Here is a 14452-nt window from a genome sequence, read left to right on the forward strand (position 1 = left end):
GTGGGTTAGTGGGAGTTTTTTTGGTGTGAATTGTAGACCAAAAGGGCAGTCTTTTAAGCCTGACAATGAAAAATGGTCAGTTTTTAAAAATGAAATATTTACCAATATCCATCATGGTATATTGGTCACATTCAGTGCCATATATACTTGAGATAAGTCCATCCCTGAATAAGCATGATCCTTGACTTTTTGACCCAAATGACACGATAACATGCCATATGTGGACAAGACTGATTAATCCTGTACTCTAGAACTGGGGTGTCAAACTCAAGGCCTCGGGGCCGAATCCAGCCTGCTGAGTGCTTAGAACTGGCCCGCAGGGCTGACGTGGAAACAGCGAAGGACTGGCCCGTGTGCCTCTGCCAGTGAAAACAGAGCTCATGAGGGCTGTGCGTGGCCCCCTCAAGCTCCATTTTCGCTGGCAGAGTGTTGCAGCAGGCTGTTGCAGAAAAAAGTCATTATAAAGGCTGAATAAAAACTCATGTAGCATGATTGCTGGATGTTGATGATTTAATCATAAAAGATTATTTCTTTAAAAATCTAGTCAGAGCATGAGTATTTTTTCACCCCTGCTGAAAAATATGTAATTCTGGTAAGAACTATAGTTGGTATTTTTAAACTATTGCCATTCAGGATCTGATGTGAGCAGTACCGTCATCAAATCTCTGTATCACAAATCATTTTAAAATGCTTATGAATGTTGAATCAAAATCAAAATATATAAAAGCAATGCAAAACTTGCTTTCAATTAGCCATGTAAATAACACTACTCTTTAATAATTTCCATGAATACTTGTTAGTAAAGGAACATATGGGTGAACTGTATAATTTAGGGCACTGTAGGAATAGAGCCTGATTAATCTATAGGAATTTGGTAGCATCTTTTCCATTAAAAAAAAATTTACAAAAGATGTTTTTGAATTACAGATCATTTCATTAGACTCATAGAATGCGGTCTATGCATCCAATGAGGTAAGCTGCAGCTCACAAAAACTTGCCTTTTAATACAGCTTGTTAATTGGAAAAGGTACTGCCAATCTCTATATATATTTTAAATATCATTGAGGATAACACAACAAAAGCTACATTTGAAATAGATGACTATAAAAATATATCAACTGTAAATACAAATTTGCACTCCTCAAATTTTTGTTCCCTTTCTTAGCTTTTGAATTGTTTTCATTCTTTTAAAGCCCCTTCCTCCTTTCCTCTATTCTCAAGTGGGATATTTGCAGATTCACTTTCCAGATGTGGAATCCCCCCCCAAGACCAGGCCAGCATCATTTATTGAAAACAAGTACAGATCTGGAAAAAGCTCAAACAAATATGAAAGATAATTGGGGAAATGGGTAAACATGGTTTCTTCTGCCTACCCTTTCACAATGAGAATTTCTCCTATATCTCACTCTGGAAGTCTGTTTATTTATTTTATACATTTATCAAATTCGTTATACAAAAGTTCAGAACATAAACACTAATGTTTTACTCTTGTCTGATCAAAGCACAGTCTAACTTTTGAATTTGGCAGAAATAACAATTCTGCCTTTCGATTTTGGCAGAAATAACATTTTGCATAGGCTCAAATCAAAACACATTTTGTATTTCACACAGAATCACAACATTTGGGTTCCAGCCATTTGTCTTCATGCTATTTCAGTGCTTGATTTTGTTGCCACAAACTGACTCAGCTGTCTTTGTGAAACTGGAACAAATGTCACACAAATCAATTCAAGATACAAAGATCCAAGAATTGACATCTTTAGCACTCTATGCTATTCAACCCACCCAGGTTTTTGTTTTTGTCACATACATATCACATCTAATTTGGAAACTATTTTGTTTTTTCAATATTTTGCGGGTAGAGGAATCAGTCCAAACATAGTGTATTTGTCACAGCATTAAAAATATTTCCTCTGCCCCTTATTTATTTTCAATTTTTTAAAAATTGGATTTCTCTCTAATATTTTTAATTGGAAATGATTAGGCTTATTATTATTCCTTTAATATTTATTAAAATTAAGAGTCAATTTTAAAATATCTGTACTTTATAAATGACTAATGAGGGATTTTAATCCCTGCTGTCCATGTGTTAATCGAGTTGCAACTCTGGAATACATTTTTCCTGGTTTGCAACTTGCACATCTCTCAACATTTCTCGGGAACTCTGGCAGTCCACATGAAGGAAAAGACTATTCTTCTGGAACTACTAACTTTCCATTTGAAATGCAGAACTTTCTTGCCCCTGAAGACCTCCAAAGCAAAATATTTCCCAGAGCTTTTCAGACTAAAGAAGTGCTTTAAACAACTGCTGGTTTTTGCTTGAGAATTTCCAATATTTGGTCTCTATTATATTTAACAAATTTTGCAAAGCCATATTTTAAATGTTTTTTTAAAATAGAAGTTTTCCCAGTACATTAACCCTGAATATTTTAGTTTACTTCTTTTCTGAATCTAATTATATTCATTTAATTAAAAGGATGGTATGATTTTTACCTTAGATAAGCTTTTGTTAGTTAAAGCAGTGATTTGTCACTGCATTTCCTTTTTTACATCTGCAAGTCTGAACATTTCAGCTTCTTGTACTGCTCCACTCATAGCAGTTTTCTTTAATCATGACAGATTAAAGCATTTCTTGTCTATTGTCAGAAAAGAACCCAGCCACAACTTTGTGGCCAGAACATATAAAGTGGCTACCTACTACCTTCATATACTTGATTGAATGGATTTGTGCCTGCCACAAATTGAGAAAACTCTCAGCAGGACATGCATCCTACTAAGCATAATTTGTTTAAAAAACTACAGTTGGCTGAGCTTTAATAATATGCTGGATTAAAGATTTTGGGTTACAAATCTCAATTCAAACAGAATTCAAATCAAACAGAGTATATTATCTCGTAATGCACAGTGTGTGTGTTCTTTCAAGTGTCTACAATAAGTGTAGGAGAAATAAGCTTTCTTGGATTTTTTTTAAAGAGGTTTTGCTTCTCATCCAAGAAGCTTCTTCAGCTCTGAGAAGCTCAGCACTGAAGAAGCTTCTTGGTTGAGAAGCAAAACATCTTCAAAGAGAAATGAAGTCCAGTTGCCTTTTGAAAAAGCACCTTTGGGACAAATATGACCTGGATGACTGAGAATCTCCATAGACATTTAAGAGAAACAAAATTGATCCATAAAAGTATCTTAGTACTGTATGATATTTTATAACCATTTGTGGTCCATTTATGGCTCAGTATATTTAATCTTTTAAAAATGAATATGGAAACCAACTTTCCATTACAAAATAAAAAATTGGCCAGATTCTCATTTCATCAGACTAACTTCCATTTAGCGTAACAAAGGTTGAATTACCTTGCCTACCACCAACTATTTCAATATGAGCAACTACGCTCAAATGCCATAAATCAGCTACGTTCAACTGTGTGTCAGCTGTGGTTTATATAAATACTCTAAATAGGATGCCTGGAAGTGGGTTTAGTCTGGCCAAGTGAATATAACCTTGCACCTGACTGTAAACCAACTGTTTACTGTAAACTCTTGTTTAGATTGATGCCCCTTTATTCTCCATGGTTTTTTTTTCTCCAAAAAAAAAATTCAAATGGAATTAAACATTTCTTCATATCCTCATCTAAACACAGTCCTAAAAAGGCCCAACTATGGATTTTGATTATTTTGCCATAGATTAATATGGTTATTTTTGTTTCTGAATTACTTAAGCAATATTGTACAAATATATACGTGTATATAGGTAAAAACAAATAGTGGACATTTATGGGCTGTGGAGTTCCCCGCTTAATTTACATCTCAAAAGAGTTGGAATATTATGTATTAAGAGTTGGAATATTTAAGAATGCAGGATATTGATATTCTATTTTATAACAGAATAAATAGATTCCTATAATATGAGTTCAGGTTAACCAAATTAAGGAATTACTAGCAATAGCACTTAGACATATATACTGCTCATAGTGCTTTACTGCACTCTGAGTGGTTTACAATGTCAGCATATTTTCCTCAACAATCTGGGTCCTCATTTTACCAATCTCGGAAGGATGGAAGGCTGAGTCAATGTTGTGCTGGTCAGAATCGAATTCCTAGCTGTGGGAAGAGTTAGCCTGCAATACTGCATTCTAACCACTATGCACCAGGGCTGTATGTTTAATGTTCTTTCTGGTCAGAGAATCAAGAAGACTTGTGTAAAGGCAGCAATTTTATACATCCTTAGATTGCATCTAGAGATCAGGGTTAACTCTGTGCAGATGTGTATTGTTCTTTAATGCTTTATAGCGTTGGCTTTTTGAACAATATATGTATGACTTTCAGAGACTTTCTCCTACATTACTATATTTTTATATCTTGTCCAAGAATAATATTATAGTAAGGTAATTGGAGGTGAATGCAAACTTCAAGAGGGGTCTTAGCCTTCAATATACCCGTGGCAGTGTATGCCACATTCTCCAATTTCCCTTGCTTGATTATAAATGTGGCAAAGGGAAATTATTGGTTTGCATATAAAGGACAGAAAATTATAACTAGAGGTTACTTCATTCTGTTTGCCTGTATAATCTAAATGATTTGGTTCTATACTATTTATAGCAAATCTTATTTCCATAAATGCAATGCTTTGATGATTTTATACACACACACACACACACGAAACAGGCATGTAGGAAAAGAGAAGTCCTTGAAGTTATGGTATGTTCTGCCCTAGCTGAATTGACCATTTTTCGAGGACAGCTGCACAGTCACTGTTAATTTATAAAATTGTTATGAAATTGCCTTTCTGAAGAACAAGATGAATGCCAATTTTAACTCCAGTTGGGACTTTCAAAATCAATTTCTCACTTTTTCAAGACTTAATTTCTAAAATGGGGACTGCTAAGCTTGCTGATGCTGTGGAAATCTTTATCCATGAATCCCAGATAAATTGAAAGTATGATTGCTACTCAGTGGTTGAAAGAACACATCTGGCGTACACACTCACCTTTATTACCTCTCTGGCTTAAAGGCACAATCAGTTAAATCTACAAGGTAAAATAGGAGGGGCTATTCATTCTTTTCCCAATATCATTTACCATTTGCTAATGTGGACTTCACTAAAGGATTCAGGTATCCTATAAATGGACTGTTCTGCCCAGTCTTATATACTGTAGTGGAATTAAAACTACAGCTAGAAATATTCACAATTCTTCCTATCTATCTAGCCACTAGATACATTTTGAAGACATGAAAATTCTCTAGAGTGGATTTTGGGAGGCATATGATAGATGAATTTGTGGCATGGTGGCTTATATATATATACTATATATGATATATGATATATATATATGATATATATATATATATATATATATGATATATATATATATATATATATATATATATATATATATATATATATATATATATATATATATATATATATGATAGGTGAAGGATGTAAGTGGAATCTCGCTATAAAATGCAGCAGTCCATTTTTGTAGTTAGATAGACTGATGTTTGCTTCAGTTCTGGATCTGAGCTTAAGAAAAAATTAAGAATGCTTTCCTCCAAAGCCAAAAGCTATTTTCAGAACAGAGGGGAAGCACTGCCCAGAATGGCCATTTGGAAAGAGAGATTACGCATCAGACTTTTGTGGAGACTTTGGTACCTAGTGCCTAAAGTGCTATTTTTATCTTTCAAACATGGATCCAACACTTTTCTGGAAAAGTGCTAGACCCATGTTTAAAAAATAGGAGTAGCACTCTCTCAAGCGTGCTAATCCTGTTCTGCTCTAAAAGACAATTTAAATCACAAAAGACATCTGGGTTTTGCCAGCGGTGTGTCTTGCTTGTTCTGTCAACCTTGGAAGTATTAATTTTTTCCCCTGTTGCTTCTGCAACTGTGAGGTAGCTTTTTTAAAAAATAAAATGGATGATGTCACTTGTATGATTTTTGAGGATTATGCATGAGCACAACTGCCAATACTCACAGGATCCATATTATACAGCTGCAATCCCAGCAGCCTTTTACAACTACTTGTCACTCTTGGGGGTGATGAAAGCCCCATTTTGCTTAGCCCATTCTGGCTTTGGCAATGCTAGATGCTGTGCTGATGGCTGAGGAGCCAAAATACAACTGTGCTGTTTAGCATCTCTGCTCTAGCAAGTGATTTTTCCGTGACCACTCAGTTCCACATCCCTCATTAGTCTTAGAGTACTGCACTGATGATCACTCGGGCAACTGTATCCACCATGTTGTGTTATAGAGTTATGTTGTGTTGTGATGTATTGCAGTGTGCGCAACCATGGCTTCTCTTGTTTCCCAAACAAAATTAGTAGAGCTGTTCTCTTTCCTGCTCATTGTTGGAAGCTTGGAGAAGAACCTAATTCAAAAATAGGAAGCAGGTCGAGTTCTTCTTTGTAGTGGCCATTTCTGACCACCGCTACAGCCGCCTTCGGGAAAGGGAGTAATGGCCAGCTGGGGAGGAGAGATGCGGCTCTCCTCAACCCTGCAGGCAGTCTCCCCCCTCTTCACCACCTCTATGGGGTGGCTTAGTCCCGAAACCAGCCGGCTCGGGGCGCTCCAGCGGCGAGCACGGATCGAAGCCTTGGAGAGATGAGGTTTCGGTCTGTCGCCGAAGAAGCTCAAACCGGAAGAAGAGAAAGTTTTGGTTGACCGGGTCAAACAGCAAAAGCAACAAATAAGGTACCCTGGAATTTAAACTTAACAACATTGTTCCCAAAGAAGATTTTGAAGCTGCGAAGGAGAGAGAGAGAAGGGAAAGGATTAGGTTTTTTTTTCTTCCCTTCCTTATACTGACAGCTAAGAGACTTAAGCAAGAAAGTAAAAAAAAAAAATTCCACTTTGACATTAATAGGCATCTAAGCTGAAGATAAAAGTCAAAGGGATAAATAAAGATTTCTGGACATTTAAAAGTTTTTAAAAGCTGGAAAGGAGGGGGGAAAAAGAATAGAAGAGCAGGATCTGGAAAAATGGAGGAGGCTGCCTGGAATTAAGGAATGGAACTGTAATTAAAAGGAACTTACAGTGAAATTTTAACAAGATTCCTCAAAGATACATTTTAATGGAAACTTGGTAACAAAATAATAGAACCCCAGGAAGAGAAAGTGGAAAAAAGAAGCAAGTAGAAACAGCCTTGGATTATTTGGATTACTTGGTGATTTTTGGTTTTTGCATCTAGATGACTAAAATTAACTGGGTGGTTGTTTAAAAGTTTTTAAAATGGTATCACTCTTAGAAAAACTGAAAACAGAACTTAAAAAATGGAAAGAAGACGCACAAGAAGGGAGAAGTTCTTTTGGCTTTGTGTTTCAATTCTTAGAAATGGAGATCTAGAACTATGAGAAGCAACAAGAAATGCTTGCAGAACAAGAAGATTGGGACAAAGAAGAAGCCATCTTTAATGATCAAATAATTTTAAGTGGGGGAGGGGAGAAAAGGGTGGAAAGAGAGTAAAAGGTTTAAGATTAGAAAAAACAACCAAACAGAAGAAGAACAATTTGAAAGATAAATATAATATTAGAAAGCAACAGAAGAGGGGATTACAGACGAGAGAGTTAGAAGTAGAGAGACGAGCAGGTAAAAAGGGGAGGGAGAAGAAGCGAGTAGGTAAAAAGGGGAGGGAGAAGAAGCGGGGGAAGAAGGCAAGGAAAAGAAGTTGTAAAAGACAGAAACAAGAAATGGAGAAACGGAAAAGATATAAGGAAGTTTGTTTAGAGATAATGGGTGAAAATTTAATTGTAAAAGGGATTCTGCAAAGGTACATAAGATAGCTTTGTTATATTACAAATAGAAATAACTTTAGAAAATATGATGATGGATAAAATATTTATTGTAATGCAGTGGGATGTTTGTTAATAAATAAATGAATTAAAATGATTGAGAGAATTAAAAGAGAACATTTTTAATTATTAGTAATGATTTATAAAAATATAAGTGAGAAATATGGGGGGAATTAACTATGGAAAGTTTATAAGTGTTCCAAAGGAAGTATGATATTCAATTGAAAAGAAATGTTAAAGATGTTAAGATTTTAATGCATATTAATGATAGAATTGAATTGGAATGGAATGTGTTTTATTTACATATATATATATATATAATTTTTTCTTTTTAAGAATATAGTGTCTATTTTAAGAATGTACCAAGCAGAATTCGATTGGAAGTTATGTATTATATTGAATGCTATAATTTTAAAGCTATACATTGAAACTTAAATAAGAGCTTGAATGGATAAAATTAAAGGATATAAAGGTGTCATACTCTAATTGGTAACTACAGGGAAAAATTTGCTTAATAAGAAAAGATAATGTGAAATTGTAACAGGACAGACAAAAGTATAAATATAATGATTTGAACGGAGATAATTAAAACAAAGTTGAGAAAATTAGAAGAGGGGAAAAACTATGTAGAAAATATAAAATGGTAATAAGATATGGAATAGAATATAAAAATGAGCATGAAATTGAGTTTTGTGTCTGTATGAAGAAGTGATAACCTGGGACGATGCTATTTTCAAAAAAGATGTTTTATTTGTATTTTGTTTTTGTGAAAACCCAAATACAATTTTTGAAAAAAAAAAGGAAGTGGGGAGATGCCAGTATAAAGGGAAATCAGAGATCAGGAGAAGGCAAATTTGGAAAATAAATGGTTGCAAGTAGGGCTGGCCCATGAAGAGGGAAAGGATGTCCAAATTGCCCAACATGTCTAAAATACACTTAACCTCTTCTCCATGGTAATATTACACACCTTAAAACTGTGGTAAGACAGGGTCAGATTACTGTCACTGGGAAATTGGTCTTATTCCAATACTCAGAATGACAATGGAAAGCAACCTAAATCATGGGCTGAGCCCCAAATGAGCCCAAATTCACTGGTCAAGTTAATAAAATGATATAAACTGTTAGTGGGTAAAGGGCTTAAGAAGTTGTGATTTGGGCAAAGCTGCCAGTGTCCCTTATAAGTAAATACTTTTTTTCCCCCTTTTACTTCTGCATTCAGAATATTTATTTGTAGGGGAAACATGATTGTGATCACTGTGTCTCACTGAGAACAGATCAAAGATCAATCATTTTCACATGAACTATTAAACAAGAGGGACTTTCATGTCTTGTTATTAATGGAATTGTAAACAGCATATGAAGTGATTGTTCATGCTATTAAATAAAACTAGTTTTCCAAAAGCACAGATTGAAGTACAGTGGAAGTGTTATGCAATCAGTGCTAAAGTGCCTTTCTTTTCTATTTTAGAGTTATCAACAACAAAAAATAGCATAGTGTTTTTCTGCCACTTATAAACACATCTTCTAGCCAGCTTAAATATTTATCTGGCTAGTTTAATTCCAATTCAACTTGATTGTGTTCTACTCCGTGACTTATTTAACAGTTCTCTGACTTAATTTAAAAGGGTATTTACAAAACTAATTACTATCCTCAAAGATTTTTGCTCCTTTGTATATATATAAAAATTATTATAGTATTAAAAGTTGAGAAACAATCTTCTTATTCTAGGCAGAAAGCAGATAACTTTTTAATTTCATGGATTTTGAAATGTCTTGAACAATTCCTTGAAAGGAAAAAAAGTATAAAACCACTTAATTTAAAATATTTATATGCTTCTTTTCTAAAATAGTTCTAATATCAACCCCACAGCCATGTGATGAAAATTCATGTGCTTAGCAAATTGCATGTAGTTAAAATAGCTGCAGTGTTCCAAGGTTCTGGGCTTGTCATATGCAATATTCCTAGAGAGCTTCTGGCAAGCAAAGTCAATGGGAGAAACCAGATTCACTTAACATCCAAAGGGTTCATTTAATGGCAGTGATTCGCTTAACAACCATGGTAAAAATGGGGTGTGACTCACTTAACAACTACCTTGCTTAGCAATGAAAATTTTGGGCTCAATTGTATGTTGAGGATGACTTATATCAAAACTAGTGCTAGAAGCTTATGTAATTCTCATTTTCTCTTCCTGCTCTCCATAGGAGCCCAGAAGGCCATAATGAACAGCATGGGCAATGTATACTGTAATAGAATAGAATAGAATAGAATTCTTTTTATTGGCCAAGGAATCTGTCTTGGTGCAAATGCTCTCAGTATACATAAAAGAAAAGATACATTCTTCAAGAGTCAAGAATCATAAGGTACAACACTTAATAATAGTCATAGGGTACAATAAGCAATCAAATCATACAAGGAAACAGTCAATATAGATCGTAAGGATACAAGCAACAAAGTTACAGTCATACAGTCACAAGTGGGAGGGGATGGGTGATAAGGAGTGATGAGAAGGTTAATAATAATAGTAGTACAGACTTTGTAAATAGTTGGACAGTGTTGAGGGAATCATTTGTTTAGCAGAGTGATGGAAAAAACTTTTAGTGTCTAGTTGTTCTGGTGTGCAGTGCTCTATAGCGTCATTTTGAGGGAAGGAGTTGAAACAGTTTATGTCAGGGATGTGAGGGGTCTGTAAATATTTTCACAGCCCTCTTTTTGACTCGTGCAGTATACAGGCCCTCAGTTGAAGACAGGTAGGTAGTAATTGTTTTTTCTGCAGTCCTAATTATCCTCTGAAGTCTGTGTCTGTCCTGTTGGGTTGCAGAACGAAACCAGACAGTTATAGAGGTGCAGATTATAGACTCAATAATTCCTCTGTAGAACTGTATCAGCAGCTCCTTGGGCAGTTTGAGCTGAGTTGGCACAGAAAGAACATTCTTTGTTGTGCTTTTTTGATGACGTTTTTGATGTTAGGTGTCCATTTTAGGTCATGTGATATAATCGAACCCAGAAATTTGAAGGTCTCTACTGTTGATACTGTGTTGTCTAATATTGTAAGAGGTGGTAGTATGGGAGTGTTTCTTCTAAAGTCTATACCATTTCTATGGTTTTGAGTGTGTTCAGTTCCAGATTGTTCCGCTTATACCACGAGGCAAGTTGTACAACCTCCTGTCTGTATGTGGATTTGTCATTGTCTCGAACGAGACCAATCACTGTTATGTCATCTACAAACTTCAGTATTTTAACAGATGGATCGTTTGAGATGCAGTCATTGGTATATAGGGAGAAGTGGAGAAAGCACACAGCCTTGGGAGGCCCCTGTGCTAATTGTACAGGTATCAGATGTGATTCCGTCTAGCTTCAACTGCTGCTTCCTGTCTCTTAGGAAGCTTATGATCCACTTACATGTGTGTTCAGGTACCGATAGCTGGTTTAATTTAGTTAGAAGAATGTCTGGAATGATGGTATTGAATGCTTAACTGAAGTCTACAAAGAGGACTTTTGCATTGGTATTTGGAGATTCACGGTATTGTAGGATGTAGTGCAGAGCCATATTAATAGCATCATCTGTCCATCTATTTGCTCGGTATGCAAACTGCGTGCGATCTAACAGCGGATACGTGATGGTTTTCAGCTGGGACAGTACTAGCCTTTCAAAGGTTTTCATAACTACAGATGTTAGAACAACTGGTCTGTAGTCATTCAGTTCCTTGATGGAGGGCTTCTTTGGCACTGGGATGATTAGTAGAGTGTTTGAAGCAAGAAGGAACATGGCACATTTCTAGTGATTTATTGAAGATTCGGGTGAAGATGGGAGCCAATTGGTCAGCCCAGACTTTTAAGCAAGGAGTTATCTTGTCTTGCCCTGGTGCTTTTCCTGGCTTTTGTCTGTGAAATAGATCTTGCACTTCTTTTTCTGTGATTACCAAAGATTGTGAATCCATGGATTGGGGTCAGCTGTAGGATGCTTGGCTGTTGTTGGTGTGCTTGAGATGGAGATAGGTGGCTGTAGTTTCCTTTCAAACCTGCAGTAAAACACATTCAGGTCATCTGCTAGTTGTTGATTTCCTTCTGCCTGGGAAGGAGGTTTGCTGTAGCCAGTGATGTTTTTAAGAGTTTTCCACATGTTGGCTGGTTTATTTGCTGAGAACTTAGTCCTTAACTTTTCATAGTAGCTTCTTTTTGCTGCTCTGATCTCTCGTTAATATGTTTCTGGCCTGATTGTATAGCATTCTGTCACCTTTTCTGTAGGCTTCCTCTTTGGAATGACATAGCTGCTTAACTTTAGCTGTGAATCAAGGTTTATTGTTACTATATATTTGCAGGTTCCTCGCTGGTACACATTGGAAGAGGAGAATCCAAATCTCACAAAGGCAGAAACTACATGTTTGCGTATCATACAAATAATTTGCGTGGAAATGGTTTAGAATCAAATGAGAGTTGTAATATATCTTAAAAACCAATCTTTTCTCTAGTGAAGTCCACCAGATGGGTTGGGACTCCATGCCAGTTGCCAACCAGCATAGCCATTAGCACAGTTTCACAGAAGCCAGTGCGGTGTGGTGCAACTGATTCCAAGCAAAAATGATGATCAAATTAGTCATACATTTAAATACTTGGATTTGTAAGAGTTTTGTCATTCAATAAACTGTACACTATGTTTTCCTCTCACTGTTTATCTGTGCCCTGCTCTTCCTGCTTTCAATTTTTCATCATGTGTTGGAGAAAGTATAAACAAAATGCTATATTATGTGATATTTTAAAATGCTTTTATTGTAATATAAATAAAAAATATTTTCTGAATACTACCAGCAGTACTATTACTACTATGATTTGGAGCATTAAGCTGACATGGACTTCACAGAAGTTTTAAGATATTATCTAGTGGCTTCTTGAAAATATGAGCATGCCACTAGAATAAGTGTATTCAAGACTAGGATGCATATAAAAAAAATTTGTTAGCACGCTTAAACATGATTTTTGTCAGATATCATTTTTAATCACATTCTTATAAGCATTGGAAAATATTGATAGCACTTGTTCTATCTTATATAATCTATTTTTGCCATGAGAAACATTATTGGTAAAAACAGTATATTTTCTAATTCTTCCATCATTTACCTTAGATATAATCCCATTTACCTTAGATATAATCCCCAACCAAACCAGAATTTAATCTTTTTTATTTGGGAGCTCAATGACAAGTAATTTGCTCTTTATTTCCTGAAAAACAACTGGCATTGGAGCAAAAAAATTTTTAGGCTGGGAGCTGATAGTAAATACTTTTTTTGTTTTTTAATCTTGTCAGTTCACTTATACTCGCCCAATAATTTCCTGAGTAATCTGAAGTGCTGTAAAGTGTATTTCAGTATTACAGCTCCCTGACTTTTCTTATATGAACTGAACACAGAATGTCTCAATAAAATGTCTACATTGAGTGGCAATTGCTCTTAGGCATTTTATTCAGGAGTTTTTCAAAGCCATATGTAGTGATTGTAGGAACAAAATATGTAAAACATGAATGTTACCTCCAGGCCTTTCCAAATTCACACTGAATATACAAAGGTTTTCCTCAAGGCTGTTCAGCATAGCTTGATTTAATAAAAGTAGATCACAGATATCAACATACATTTCTTTCGTGTTGCTTTAATAATATTTTTAACATTTAAATATAATAATCTTAATATAAATCTATTTCCCGTTGACATGTTAGCGATAAGGATTCAGAAAGGATTGCTAATTCAGCTGGGGTGTCTTTGCACAAACAGTAACAACAGTGAATGTGGATGATGTCCCATTTTCATCTGAAAAACTGACCTTTGATTTTCTATAGAAGTGCTCAAATCTGAAGATTGTCTCCTTTGGATTTTCTAACGGGAGGGAAAGAGCGTCTTCCCAAAATGGGCCTCTCTCTTTGTGCACCGAAGCAAATGCATCTATTCTGCTCACTTAAAGGCTTGCCGATCGATAGATCTGCAAGACGAGGGAAATCAATTCATTTTCCACGAGAGGAAACCCGCGAAGGTGAGTAGCTTTTGAAGTCGGGATCGCTGAATCCTGAAGCTGAACTACTGCGGGGGTATAAGAGCGCGCTTCCTCAGTCTTACAACTAGGGCTGAAGAAAAAGTTACGAGAATCCAGTGTCGAAACCGCCATTTAGGTCACCCATAGAAATTAGAGGCTAAGCCCCTCCGCCTCGCCACCTCTCTCTTTCTCTCTACCGAGACTCGTTTCGTACAAGAGTTTTAAGCGCACCAAAGAAACTGCAAACGGCCGCACTCACGCGCGCGCTTCACCTGGCTGCCTTAAAGGGTCGTTTAGGGCCACGTCGGGCGCATGCGCGCGGCGGCTATGTCGCCGGCCCCGCGCCGCTGTGGTCCAGGGTTGCGCCACCGCTCGGCCGGCTGTTAGAAAGAAAAAGAGGTCTGAAGAAGAAGAAGAAGAAGAGGAAGCTTCTCGGGAAAGGCGGGTTGGGGAGAAGAAAAGCGCGCGCTCAGCCAAACCGTACGGCCGCCCGTGGAAGAAGGCGCTGCACTTCCTTCCAAAGGCGGTCGCCTGCCGTGCCTCGGGCGAGGTAAGAAGCTTCAGGCGGGACGGTTTGAGCGCCGGGCTCCGGTGCCAAAGCGGAAACCCCGCTGGAGATCCTTGGCCGCGGCGGGGTTGGTTAAAAAAAAAAAAA

The 14452-nt window shown here is 36.5% G+C and overlaps 1 protein-coding gene across 2 annotated transcripts in view; it reads left to right on the forward strand.

Annotated features, from left to right (window-relative positions):
• The first annotated feature begins 12760 nt into the window (after positions 1–12760).
• Positions 12761–14452, forward strand: part of ZNF385B (zinc finger protein 385B) — a 250822-nt gene continuing 249130 nt past the window's right edge. For both annotated transcript variants that reach the window (XM_087919880.1, XM_087919881.1), the window contains exon 1: positions 12761–14347. The gene's annotated coding sequence lies outside the window, so the exon portion shown is untranslated. The remainder of the gene's footprint in view (positions 14348–14452) is intronic.

Source organism: Pseudonaja textilis, chromosome 1, assembly GCF_049901715.1.
Source record: "Pseudonaja textilis isolate UNSWEBS1 chromosome 1, rPseTex1.2, whole genome shotgun sequence".
Taxonomy (NCBI): Eukaryota; Metazoa; Chordata; class Lepidosauria; order Squamata; family Elapidae; genus Pseudonaja; species Pseudonaja textilis.